Below are 12,500 nucleotides of genomic sequence, written 5' to 3'. Positions count from 1 at the left end.
TGGTCTCATTCTTTATTGTTGGTAGTGCAGGGTGTCGGTAGCGTAGCCGGTAGCGAATAGGCCCGGCAAGGTTGTTGTTGTTTATGATTCCCGGGCCTTCTGAATGTGGCCCGGCCTGTGTCAGCTTTTTACGGCTATCATATTTGGTTGTCTGACACTCGGTGCTTACCATGGCGGTGGGATTGCCAGCAGGCGCTCCTGCCGCCATGGTGTAAGCATATCGCACAACCTCTTTACCAGCACGGTGGCTGTTGTATGCGGTCCCTGTCTCAGGAATTGTGTATGCTCACAATTATCTATGTAGTGAATTAGTGTGGCGTTCGGCTCGCCGCAGTGCATGCAGCACCTCTCTTCGCGTTCTATTGTTGTAATAATCTGTCATGCACAGTGGTAACCTAGGCGCATTCTGTGAAGAATGACTTCGGTATTTCTGTTGATTATTTCAGAGAGTGCCAGTGGTTCATAGCCTGTGGCGTTTGAGTACCAGCTGGCGGAGGGGGAGGCCCTCGTTTCCTCTCGGTGAAGCTGTCGGAGGAAGGTACGACCGACCAATGCACTCTTCTCTTCAAGTAATTTTCGGCTTGGTTTTATCATCAAGGGATTTGGGGGCATACCCCTGCCAGCGACGGCTAGTCTGTCAGCAAGCTCGTTCCCTCTAATGCCGATGTGGCTTGGGACCCAGTTGATGATAATTCCACCCTGAGCAAGAATTCTCTATGTCATTGTGAGAATTGTGGTCAGTAGGTAGATGTTGTCTGTAGGTGAGCTGTGCTGAAGACAGTAAATGGCTGCCCTGGAGTCTGTGCGTATGACCACGTGTCCTTCCCTTAGGGACATGTGGGCTAGGGCTCCCATGATTGCAACTGCCTCTGTCTGTAGCGAGGAGGCGTTGTCTGTTACCCTCATGGATTGCATGCCATCCCTTGCTGCAAAGCCGGCGCCAGCAGTGTGGCTCAAGGGATCGACCGATCCATCCGTGCAGTATGTTCTACTACCCGGAGGAGTGATGGCTGCAATGACCCTCTGGGCTTCTGCCTTTAGGCTAGGCGTGGGGTATAGGCTCTTTTTCATTGACAGGCTCATTATATTGAACTCTATCAAGCTCTGTGCCCACGGCGAGGCCTCGGGAAAGTCGGGGTCGGGTCCATGCCCTTAACAAGAAGCTGTTCTTTGAGCTGGTGGCGTATCAACACCTTGGCTGTGTGAGACAGCCAGGAGTTGTTTGCAAAGAGCTCGTTGTCTTGTTCGAGGCGTCTGACTAATTTTTGTCTTAGGCTTGTGTTCCTGGGAGCCTGGATGACCTTTGAAAGGAATAGTGTTGCCATTAGAGTCCAGGGGGAGAAGATTTGTCTCCATCAGGAGGTTGAGGACCTTCGCCCACCTCGGGGCACCCAGAATGATCCTAGCAGCTTCATTTTGGACTGTCTCCAATTTGTCTGTGTACTTTTTCTTGGCGCCAATTAGAGCGACTGAGGCATAGTCCACAACGGGCCGGACAGCATGTACATAGAACGATCTTAGTACTTTGTGTCTGGCTCCTATGCGTCTCCCAGTCATTGCTCTCATGACAGACAGTCTTGCTTTGGTTCGGTCAACCAGGTACTGGACCTCCTTCTGGAAGGAGAGGGTCCGGTCTATCCTTACCCCAAGGTATAGGAAGTCCTGGACCCATTCCAATTCCATTCCCTGGATTTTCAGACATGTGCCTCGAACTCTCTGTCTCAGAGCCATGGCTTTGGATTTGGCTGCAGGCATCTCTAGTCCTGTCCTACAACACTCCTCGGACAACGCTGGGCTTTCTTCTAGTTGCGTGGTCCAGTGGAGGTGATAGCGAGATCGTCTGCATACGAGATGATCTTGCACCCCACTGGGAAGTAGTTTATGTTGAGGATGCAGGACATTAAAGTGTTAAATAGGGATGGACTAAGAACCCCACCCTGTGGCGTTCCATTTTCGAGCGACATGTGCTGCGATAGGTGACCCTGGAATTTTGACACTGGCAGTCCTGTTCCTGAAGTAGTCACCTATCCAAGCCAAGAGCTTTATTCTGATTCCATTCTGGATCAGGCTTTCCAGAATGGTAAGGGGACTTGCCCGTTCAAAAGCCTTCTCCAGGTCAAGGAATACCACCACAGTTGGGCCCTTGCTGATTGTGCTTAAGAGCATGGCTATGCTGTGTGCTGTGCTCATGCCCCTTGTGAATTCATGGAGGTGTTCGTGCAGGGGACCCATTTTCCATTGGAGCCGGTTTAGTACTATCCTCTTGGCCGTCTTGGCCAGGCAGCTGATGAGAGAGATGGGGCGGTACTTCCCTGGCTCCTTTGGTTTTGGGATGGGAACTATGGTAGCCCTCTTCTAACTCTGGGGTAAAGTGGAAGTTTCCTAGGACTTGTTGATGAGTTGCAAGAGTGCACGCTCACCTGCTAGTCCTAGGTGGGAGAGAATGGGGTACAAGATCCCATCAGAGCCCAGGGCTGTGTTGGAACTAGTTTTATAGGCTTTTCTTAGTTCCCTCAGAGAAAAGATAACGTCTGAGTTATGGGGTTCGGCTGCCCTTTCTCTGATCTGAGCAAGTCTGTCTGGCTGTAGATGCTCTTGTCTTACCCTCAGCTCGGCTGGCAGGCTGTTGCTGCTTGTTCTTGCAGAGAACTCGCGAGCCAGTCTGTTTGCCTCCACTTGGGGGTAAGGATGTGTGCACCTTGGGGCTGAGAGGCTGGTAGCTCGCCTGACCCATTGCCCCAGCTCTGAAAGGGTGGTTTGGTGGTCGAAAGACACACCGTTCCAGCCACTTTTCCTGCCTGACTCTGTTGGCAGTTTCCTTGGCATCCATGACAGCCTCCCTTAGGAGGCATAAGTTGTCAGGGGTTCTTTGCCTTCGGAATAGTTTTCGGCGCATATTCACCCTGTGGTTGACCTCCCTGATCTCGTCGTTGAAGTACCAGGCGTCTTTGTGACTTTTGGACCCAGGCCGAGTTTTGGGTACGGTCAGTGAGACTGATTCATTAATGGCGTTTAGCAGGCTAGCTTTGAGCACATTTTCGCTTTGTGGGGGATCATTGCATTTCAGACAGAGGGCCAAGACGTTTTGAAACGACTGCCAGTTGGCATTGTCAGTTTTCCATTTTGGATTCTGTCTTAGGATTTCGGCTGGGCCAGCATCCATGAGGGTAGTTACAGTGCCATAATGGTCACTTGAGACGGTCTCATCGACACACCTGCTAATCCTCCCCACCAGAGTCGCAGTGTCCAGGGTGAGGTCTAGGACCCCTTCTCTGACATGCGTTGGCTCTTGGGTATTGAGAAGAGCGATCTCAGGGAATGTCTCAAGCACGTTGGCTATGTGATAGCCAGCCGCATCTGGTGCCCGGCCGGGAGTCAGGATGGGGTTGTGTGCTTGAAGTCTCCTCCTATGATCACTCGGTCGTGTGCAGCAGAAGCACAGACCTGGCTGATGTCTAAGCTTCTACAGCCTTGCTGGCTGTACACGTTGTACAGTTTGAGGGGCCCCCCTGCCAGATGAATCTCGACGGCAAGGGATTCAACATCGTCTCCACAGTGTGATGCATCGGCTATTGCAGAGCAGGGGATTGTTGCTCTCACAAGGGAGTGGTAGTGTGAAGACATGATACCCTGAGAAGCGAACAGTGTCCACTGTTAATGACTGACAGAGCAAGTCAGGCTCCAGGCGTGATGCCTCATTTTCTTCTTTGTATGCCTGAAAGCATACCTCTGTGTTGTGTGCCTTGTTACAGACACCACACTTAGGCTTAGCTGTACAGTTAGCCTGGTGGTGACCGTATTTCTGGCACTTGAAACACCGAAGTGGTTCAGGCACATGCGTTTGAAGGTTGTAAGTGCCCCAGTTACTCAGATCAAGGGTAGTAGTTGGGGCACCTTTCATGGTCACCAGGACTTGCCTGGTTGGAGTCTTCCCCTTCGACATTCAGGAAGCCTCCACAACCTGTGGGTGTGAAGCGATCAGCTCCACATCGTACGAGACTGAGAAGCCAAGTAGCACCATCTTGGTTCTCCTTTCCTCGGGATTTAGTGGGGAAAGACTCCTTCATTTCCCAGAGGAAATTCAGAGTAGCTTGATCTTTGGGCTTTATGATCATGCCCTGATCTCGGGCGACCCTGATCGACAGCCGGATTTTCCGTTGCAGCTCCAACGCCCTGACCAATTGGTAGGCATTGTCGAAGCCTTCAGGTTTAGCTGGCACTTTGAATTGAGGGAAACGTTTTGGGGATCCAGACTCTCCATCAGAGTCTGTCTTCGGCCTCGGACGTTTCGGCCCGCCCTTTCGGCTTCCGGGCTTGCTTGTTGGGGCAGCAGCTGATTCGGCTGGTTCAGCTTCCTCCCCCCTCTCAGTTGGGGAGGCTGTCTGAGAGTTCAGGGGCCTCCCTGGCTTGGCTGTTGGCCTGGAGGGGCCAACTCGAAAGTCAATCTGCTTGACGATTCGGTGGACAGACTCTTTGGCTTCGATCTTGTCCACCTTAGCAGCAGGCGTGACAGTATCATCCTGTGTATAGGGTTTTCTTTTGCCCCCAGAAGGCACATATGGCTTCATGGTGACTGCCGTGGTCTGGGCCTTGCGCGGTTCGTCAACTTTGGGTTCTGTCCGTGGGGTTGTTTGATTGAGTTTTCCATACAATGGTACGTGCTTCATCCTCTCACATAGCCATTGTGACGGCGCACACGGACAATTGTGAGTGCCAATGGCGGCATGACTGCTTGACCCTAGCCTCCCGAAGGAGACCAGCCGATTGACCGTGACCGGGCCAGGAACAGGCCGCCTGTCTTGCTGGAATAGAGGACCAAAGAGGCGTGTTGCTAGCCGCAGGGCGTACCTCCAGGACTCAGCGCACAAGGCTGCCACGCACGGCAAACGCGTGGGTAGGTGTAAACCCCTGGGGAGAGACCAGACATCATTGTTTGGAACCCTTTTGCTCATCCCTCTGAAGCAGCCACCCAAAGGTTGCTTCACCTCAGTGAGGGGGGGAACTCTTGCACTTTTTCAAGGAGGTTCCTCTCATCCTTCTGAAACAACCACCTCAAGGTTGTTTCACCACAGTGAGGAAGGAGAGGACCTTTACCTTTTCAAAGTGAATCCCTCTTCCCTCTGAAACAGCCATCCAAAGGCTGTTTCACCACAGTGAAGGAAGAGGAGTCTTGCACCTTTACCAGGCGGTTCCTTTTATCCCTCTAAAGCAACCACCCAAAGGTTGTTTCATCTCAGTGAGAGAGGAGAGGATCTGTACCTTTTCAAAGTGAATCCCTTCTTCCCTCTGAGGCAGCCACCCAAAGGCTGTTTCACCTAAGTGAGGGAAGGGAGGTCTTGCACTTTTGCCAGGTGGTTCCTTTCATCCATCTGAAGCAACCACCCAAAGGTTGTTTCACCTCAGTGAGGAAGGAGAGGGCCTGTGCCTTTTCAAATTGAATCCCCCTTCCCTCTGAAACAGCCACCTAAAGGCTATTTTAGCTCAGTGAGGGAAGGGAGGTCTTGCACTTTTGCCAGGTGGTTCCTTCATCCCTCTGAAGCAACCACCTAAAGGTTGTTTCACCTCAGTGAGGAAGGAAAGAACCTGTGTCTTTTCAAAGTGAATTCCTCTTCCCTCTGAAACAGCCACTCTAAGGCTGTTTCACCTCAGTGAGGGAAGAGAATTCAAATTCAAACACTTTATTCCACTAATTACAATGGGTATTACATTTATAGATATGTTGTTTACATTATGTAATAGGATGTTATATACATAGATATTGTACAGTGCTTGTTTAACAAGATTAGATAGAACATTAATATCCCAGATAACTGAAATTTCGTACTTGGCTAGATGTTCACACGCCTGATGTCATTGATATTTCAGTAGATGTTCTTTCACTTTTGTTTTAAATGTTTTTTGGTTGGAGATATTTCTAATATTTTCTGGTAGTTGGTTCCAGATCACCAGTCCTCGGATTTGCATAATTCTTGCCCCGTTTTCTGTATTCGATCTTTTGATATATAAGGAGTTATTTTGCCTTGTAAGGACACTTGTTATGTTACCTGTTGTTTGTATAGGTAATAGCCAATTTGGGTAATTTCCTTGTATTATTTTATGGATCAGAATACACGTGTCATATTTGTGTTTCTGTTGTACTTGTAGCCATTTTAGTTTGTTTATATGTGGTGTGATGTGGTCATATTTATTTAAATTTCCCAGTGCTACTCTTGCCGCGAAGTTCTGTAGTTTCTGTGTCCTTTGTATTTGTGTTTTGTTTGTGGAGCCCCAGATGTTAAGACAGTAGTTAAGGATACTAAGTGCTAGTGTTTGTATAACAGCAATTCTTGTTTCTGTGGGTATTTTATTTTTTATGTGATTCAAGTATATCAGTGTGCCCATTACTTTTCTGTAGATGTGATCAATGTGTGTCTCGAATGTCATGTATCTGTCTACGTGTACCCCTAGGTTGTTTACTGTTGTGTTGGGTTTGATGAAGTAACCTTGGAAATCAATAACTGTATCTGTGGGTATTTTTGCTATGTTCTGACGGCTGCCAATGAAAATACATTGTGTTTTTTGTGGATTTAGTTTCAGGCCATTCATATCGAAGTAATTTTTTGCTTCTGTTAGGGTCTGTTTAGTCTTTTCTATCAACTCATTTAGATTGTCTACAGAGGCAGCGTGAAGAAATTGAGAGTCGTCGGCGTACTGAACAAGAATAAATGATTTGATGACAAATCATTTATGAATATAGTAAATAAGATTGGGCCAAGGATTGAGCCTTGTGGAACAACGAACGAAACTGATTGCATTGATGATACTTTTTCATGGATTTTGAGTTCTCGCGGACAGGTAACTTTTGAACCAGAAATTATCAATTTCGTGATTTGTTAGTTTGTTTACAAGTAATTCATGGCTGACACTGTCAAAGGCCTTCGATAAATCACATAGAGTGAGCAAATTGATCTGGTTATTGTCTATATTATTATATATTTCATTTGTGACTTTTAGTAATGCCGTTTCGGTTGATAATTTATTCCAAAGTGATGGATAAACACCGGTGACTATAGATGTATTAATAATTACTGTCAGATAGTATGCAATTGCTGGTAAACTATCGTTTATGAAACGATGTGCAATTCCATCTGCTCCCACTGAATTTGTCTTTTTTAAGTGTTTTATTGTTAGGATAATTGTTTCTACTTCTACTGGTTGTGGTCTGAAGAAGTTTGTTGTAGTGTTCGTTTCGTTTATGTTGTGTTGATATGTGGGGGCGGTTGTCTGTTCAAAAGTGCGTCTGCCTACTTCTGCAAAGAAGTTATTAAAGTATTCTGTATTATTTATGGAATTTGGGGAGGTGTCTGTATTTTGTTTCTTCTTAGGCACTAATGTATTTACTAGTTTCCACGTTTCAGCAGAATCGCTTCTGCATTCATTGAACTTATTTTTAAGATAATTAGTTTTCGCCCAGCGGAAGAGTGTTTTCACATTTTTCTTCTTTTGTTTGTATTATGGCCCTCTTAATGTTGTCATTTATCTAGGGGGCGGGAGGACGCCTAACTGTTTTTGTTTTAAAAGGAGCGCAGGCATCGATGCCGTTCTTTATCACGTTTGTAAGAATATTAACTTGTCTGTCAACGTCGTCAGTTGTTAAGATCTCTGACAGTGACGAGTCATTGGCTATAATATGTTGACAGAATAATTGAGGATCGTACTGCGTTAGGTCGCGAGAGGTTTTACTGACTGGTTTTCGCTTTGTCTTGACTATATTCAAGGTCAAGGTTATAAGCTCGTGATCAGCAATGTGGCATGGGACAGCGTCTGCGTGTCGTGTAATATCGGGTCTGTTTGTTATTATAACATCTAATATGGATTAGGTGTTTTCTGTAATCCTTGTAGGCTTCTTTATAAGTTGTTTTAATTTGTTTTTGTTAATTATCCCATTTAATTTTGCATTTGGTTTACTTAGATCGTCATTTAAATCACCTAAGATGAAAAGTGGTTTTCTCTTTGTTGACATTTCTCTGAGAATATTTTCTAGGTAGTCAAATGATTCTGTGGTGGCATGAGGGTGTCTGTAGATTGTGCCGACGAGGAAGGAAGGATACATACTGCTTTGTACGGTTACCCAGATGTCCTCTACTGCTGGATGATTTACAGTTGCAGAGGATATCTTATTTGATTTAAGGGTATCGCTTACATATATGCAGACTCCACCTCCACGTCCTGCATCACTTCTGTAGACGTGAAAGTTTGGGATGCTGATGAAACTGCTCGATATTTCTTGGTGAAGCCAGGTTTCACTGATACACAAAATATCAATGTTTCTCTCCTTAATTATCAATTTGATTTCTTCGAAATGACCGAGGAGGGACTGTGCATTGATGTGTTCTATAGTGATGGTGTTAAGTGGTTTGACCGCTGGATTTGCGACGTCAAACATTCTGCTCGCCTTTGTACTTGTTTCTATTTAGGAATACTTTTACGTTGTTGGGAAAGATGTCGGACTCTAAGAAAATATCTGGTTTTATATCTTTGCCCCTTATGGTGACTGTGAAGCTAGAGTAGTAATCATGTGTCATTTTTGTTTTAAAGGCTTTGACATTGGCAATTTGATTGAAATTATTTTCCAAGAAGTCTTCAATATCGTCTTCATCTGTATCTGGGTGGCAACTCGTGATGTAAAGGTACACTACCTGAGGACGGTCGGCACCTTGCAAGGGTTTTGGCAAGTGGCGTTCCTCCCTTGTTTTTCTTTTCTTTTTCTGGAGTTGACTTGAACGAAACTTTCCTCATCTTGGTGGGGCTGCGGCTGCTCGTTTGTTTGTTTGTTTATTTCCGCTCGTTCCGCGTAGTTGTTGATGATGAGCTGTGGTGTTTGTGGAGCAGGAGGGGTAGTAGGGGGGGGCAGGTACTCCAGGCACGTGGTGGTGTGTCGTGTCTTCCCACTGGCGATTTGGTGGGATATTTTTTTTGCTTGTTTTTCCTTTTACTATTTCTAACGTAGCTTCTCCTAGGTGTGACTTGTGTAGAGGCTTCGTTCCTCCTACCGGTTGGGGACGAGTCAGCGTTGTTTTTTGGCAGACGCTTACGTGGCTCCGGACGAGGGGTGGCTGGCGCGTCAGCAAGATCGTGAGTCTGCTGGGTCGGAGTGGGTAGAGAGGGAGTGGGTAGTGGGGACGGAGTGGTGGGGGAGGGTGGTGGTGGTGGGGGGGAGCTAGGAGAGGCGATGGTCGTGGGTGCTGCCGTGGTGGGCGTAGGAGTGTGTTTAATTTGTGGTGTAGAGGTAGATGTCATTCTGCCAGGGGGAGGGGATGCAAAGGGGAAGGATTGGTAGGCGGATTGATCGTGGGCAGGGGTTGGGAGATCAGATATTGCGTGATGGGATGTGGTCGAGGATGTTGTGACGAAAGCTTCCTTTCCTCATTCCTGCGGCTGAGAAGGCATCGCACCTTGGCTAATTAGACTGTTGATTGCAGATTGTTGTTCGGAGAACATTCCGATCAGCAGTTCAATCTTATTTTCAATAAGATCTTGATTGATGAGGGAGGGTTCGTGTTGTGTTTGTGTATTTTGGTGTTTTGGTTTTTGAAAGATTTTTACAAATGGTGTAGAGATACCTGTTTTCTTAGGTGGTGGAGACCTGTCAGTGGCGGGATTGTCTGTCGTTGTTGTAGCAAACACTATATTGTTCTTTTTTAAACACTGATCGATCATGGTATGCACTATGGAGTTTGTCATCCTTTTAATGTCTTTAGTTATATTTCTTGTCCTTCTTGAGTCTGATATATGCAGAATGATATTGTAGGCGTTTTCGATCTCATCCGGGCTATACAGTTTCCGGATTTGATCACACAGAACCATCCGAGCCCATGCTTTTTTTGTTGCAATAAAGCATAGGATCGTGTTTAACACTATGGTTATGCTGCCTACCTGATAGACGGCTTTTCTTTCTTCATTGTTCTCAGTTTTATCACTGTTGTAATTACTGATCGGGCTGCTGTAATTGTCCGGGTTGCTGAGTCGCCCTTTGCCCTGGGCGGGGGGGCAGCCTTGACCCTGGCTGCCATGGGGGTGCCCATCGTCATGGGCGAGGGAGCAGCTTTGACCCGCGCTGCCAAGGGGCCCATATCCTAGGGCGGAGGTCCCATTACCCTGGGAAGGGGGCACGTAACCCTGGGCCAAGGGTCCCCTTTCACTCTGGGGATTAGAGCTCGGGCTAGCTGTCCGAGGAAGCACCGGGGAAGCTCCCTGGCTGGCCCCCTGTGACCCGGGGAGGGTAGTCAGATTTCCCTCTGACTCTGTGGGACCATGGGATGCCATGGTTTGCTGAGCTGTTAGGCGGCGGCGGAGAGAAAGCAAAAACACGTCTGTTCACCACGGCGGCTAGACTCAGAGTCGTGCACCTTTCAAGGAAGTTTCTTCAGCCCTCAGAAACAGCCACCCAAAGGCTGTTTCACCACAGTGAGGGAGAGAAGCTAACTTTTGAGGCGGTTCCAGTGGCGGGACGGGAATTCGGTGTTCTGTCTAGCAGCAGCTATTTCGATAGAACCATGCTGAGGGCCTGACAAAGGGAGAGGCTCCTACCTGCCTATTAATTCCTAAACGAAAAATCTAGAGTGGCAGTCATCAGATGGTCTGCCATACCAGTCCCTAGCAAAAAGAATGGCAACTCTGTGCACCGTAAGGCAGGCACGCTAAGGCCCTCCAGACACACCCTCCCCTGCCGGAGGTAAAGGTCTGCCCACGTCTGAGCACGAGCCCGAAGATGGGGTCCAGTTCACTTGAAGGTGCGCAGAGAGTTATCCTAATGCCGAAAATTCCATAAAGGAAAGAATAGGGCACGAAGCTAAATGCAAGCAAGCAATGAGCATCGCGGCAGCAACGAGGGGTGGACACCGAGGCGGCGCGGTAACGCGTAAGCGTCGAGGCCGAATTTGCCGGAGGGGGCGGGTCCAGTGTATCTCTTTAAAAAAAAACTCTTTAAATCACCCCCGCAAAAAAAAAACCGCGATCGAGTGATCACGGTAACCTTCTTCGCGTTGTTCAGCTTCTGAACACACACACATATACATGTGTGTGTGTGGGGGGGGTGGGGGGTATAGATATAAATATAGATGAAAATAAAAAATAAAAGCGTTGTCTTTAAACACATCCACTGTCATATTTTGCTTTACTGGCCGTAAATATATACTTAGTAAATGCATGGTAACTCCTACCTTACCACAACGATAACCTCACATACCCCACTTATTGTTTTCATTCATAAGTCTATAATATCTCAACTATCACTTTGCTTGCCTCCCGTTGTAGTCCTGAAAATACTACGGGGATATCAGTGTACTTTCTTCAATATACAATCTGTTCTCTTTGGGTATTATGTAGTCCATATATCATGAGCATGCATGTATGTTTGTGCATTATAGATGTATTTATAACCAAAAGAAAGGTCGCTTGCAAACCCATTGAAGATTTGTTTATAAAAAAGAACTAATCCATATTTTACGAGACTGTACACTTAATTAAGTCTGGACTTTAGGGTGAAAATCTCTGTCGGTATTTCAGAAAGTGTTATTATTCTTTATTACAATCTTGACAATAATATCAGAAGCTTCATACGCTTAGATAATCTTTAATTATATGCTAATGAAACAGTGGCAACATAAATTCTGTTTCAAAAAATTCACACAAAATATCTCAAGATTAACTTCTGTTTACAGTACCCATTATAACTCATGAGACATTCACATATAAGTAATCTACATGTAGATAATTTAAACAGATTGAAAGATAACACAGAAATGAATGTAGAATGTTGATGAAAATGTCTCATGTGATACATTCTATGAATACCTATCATATGCGAAAAATATAATGACTCTTGCTATTTTTGTGCACCATCCTTTGCAAACCATTAAGTATAGATACATTTTTTTTTTTAATTTGGGCTCATAAAGGTTTGGTAGTGACTGATCGTATAATCTACTACAAGCTTAAGATTTCTAATTGTGAGGTACTTGTTCTCACTGCTGGCCACCAATATGTCAGGGGTTTGGCTGGAGGAAACTCACGATCTGGTTGAATGAGTTTATTGGTAGTGAAGTGCGTACGGATGTTAAAGCGGCCTGGGTTGTGCAGAGACGGCCCGGGCAGTGGTTAGGCCCGGTAAGACAGGGGCCCTGGAGGGTGGCTCCCGGAGAAGGCCGTGTCCGAGCAGAAGCGTGACTCGAGGAAGAGTGATTGTACGGGTCAAGGTTGCGGGCACATTTCATGATAGATGTGGGCGTGGCTTAGGTCAGGCATGACAATGAAGGCTTCTAACCACTCAGAGGTTAACGGGGACGGTATATTCACATTATGATTCTAAACAATGTTTCTGAATAATAGTGATTGGGCTAAAAGACTATTTTAATAGGCTATTATAATGAATTTCAAAACTGAATGCGTGATGATGCTTATATAACACACTGATCTCTTCTCCCTCTTTCCCAGTATTGCAGCCTGTTGGCTGCTGGCTT

This window comes from Penaeus chinensis, chromosome 19 (assembly GCF_019202785.1).
Source record: "Penaeus chinensis breed Huanghai No. 1 chromosome 19, ASM1920278v2, whole genome shotgun sequence".
Taxonomy (NCBI): domain Eukaryota; kingdom Metazoa; phylum Arthropoda; class Malacostraca; order Decapoda; family Penaeidae; genus Penaeus; species Penaeus chinensis.
This window is presented reverse-complemented; position numbering follows the sequence as displayed.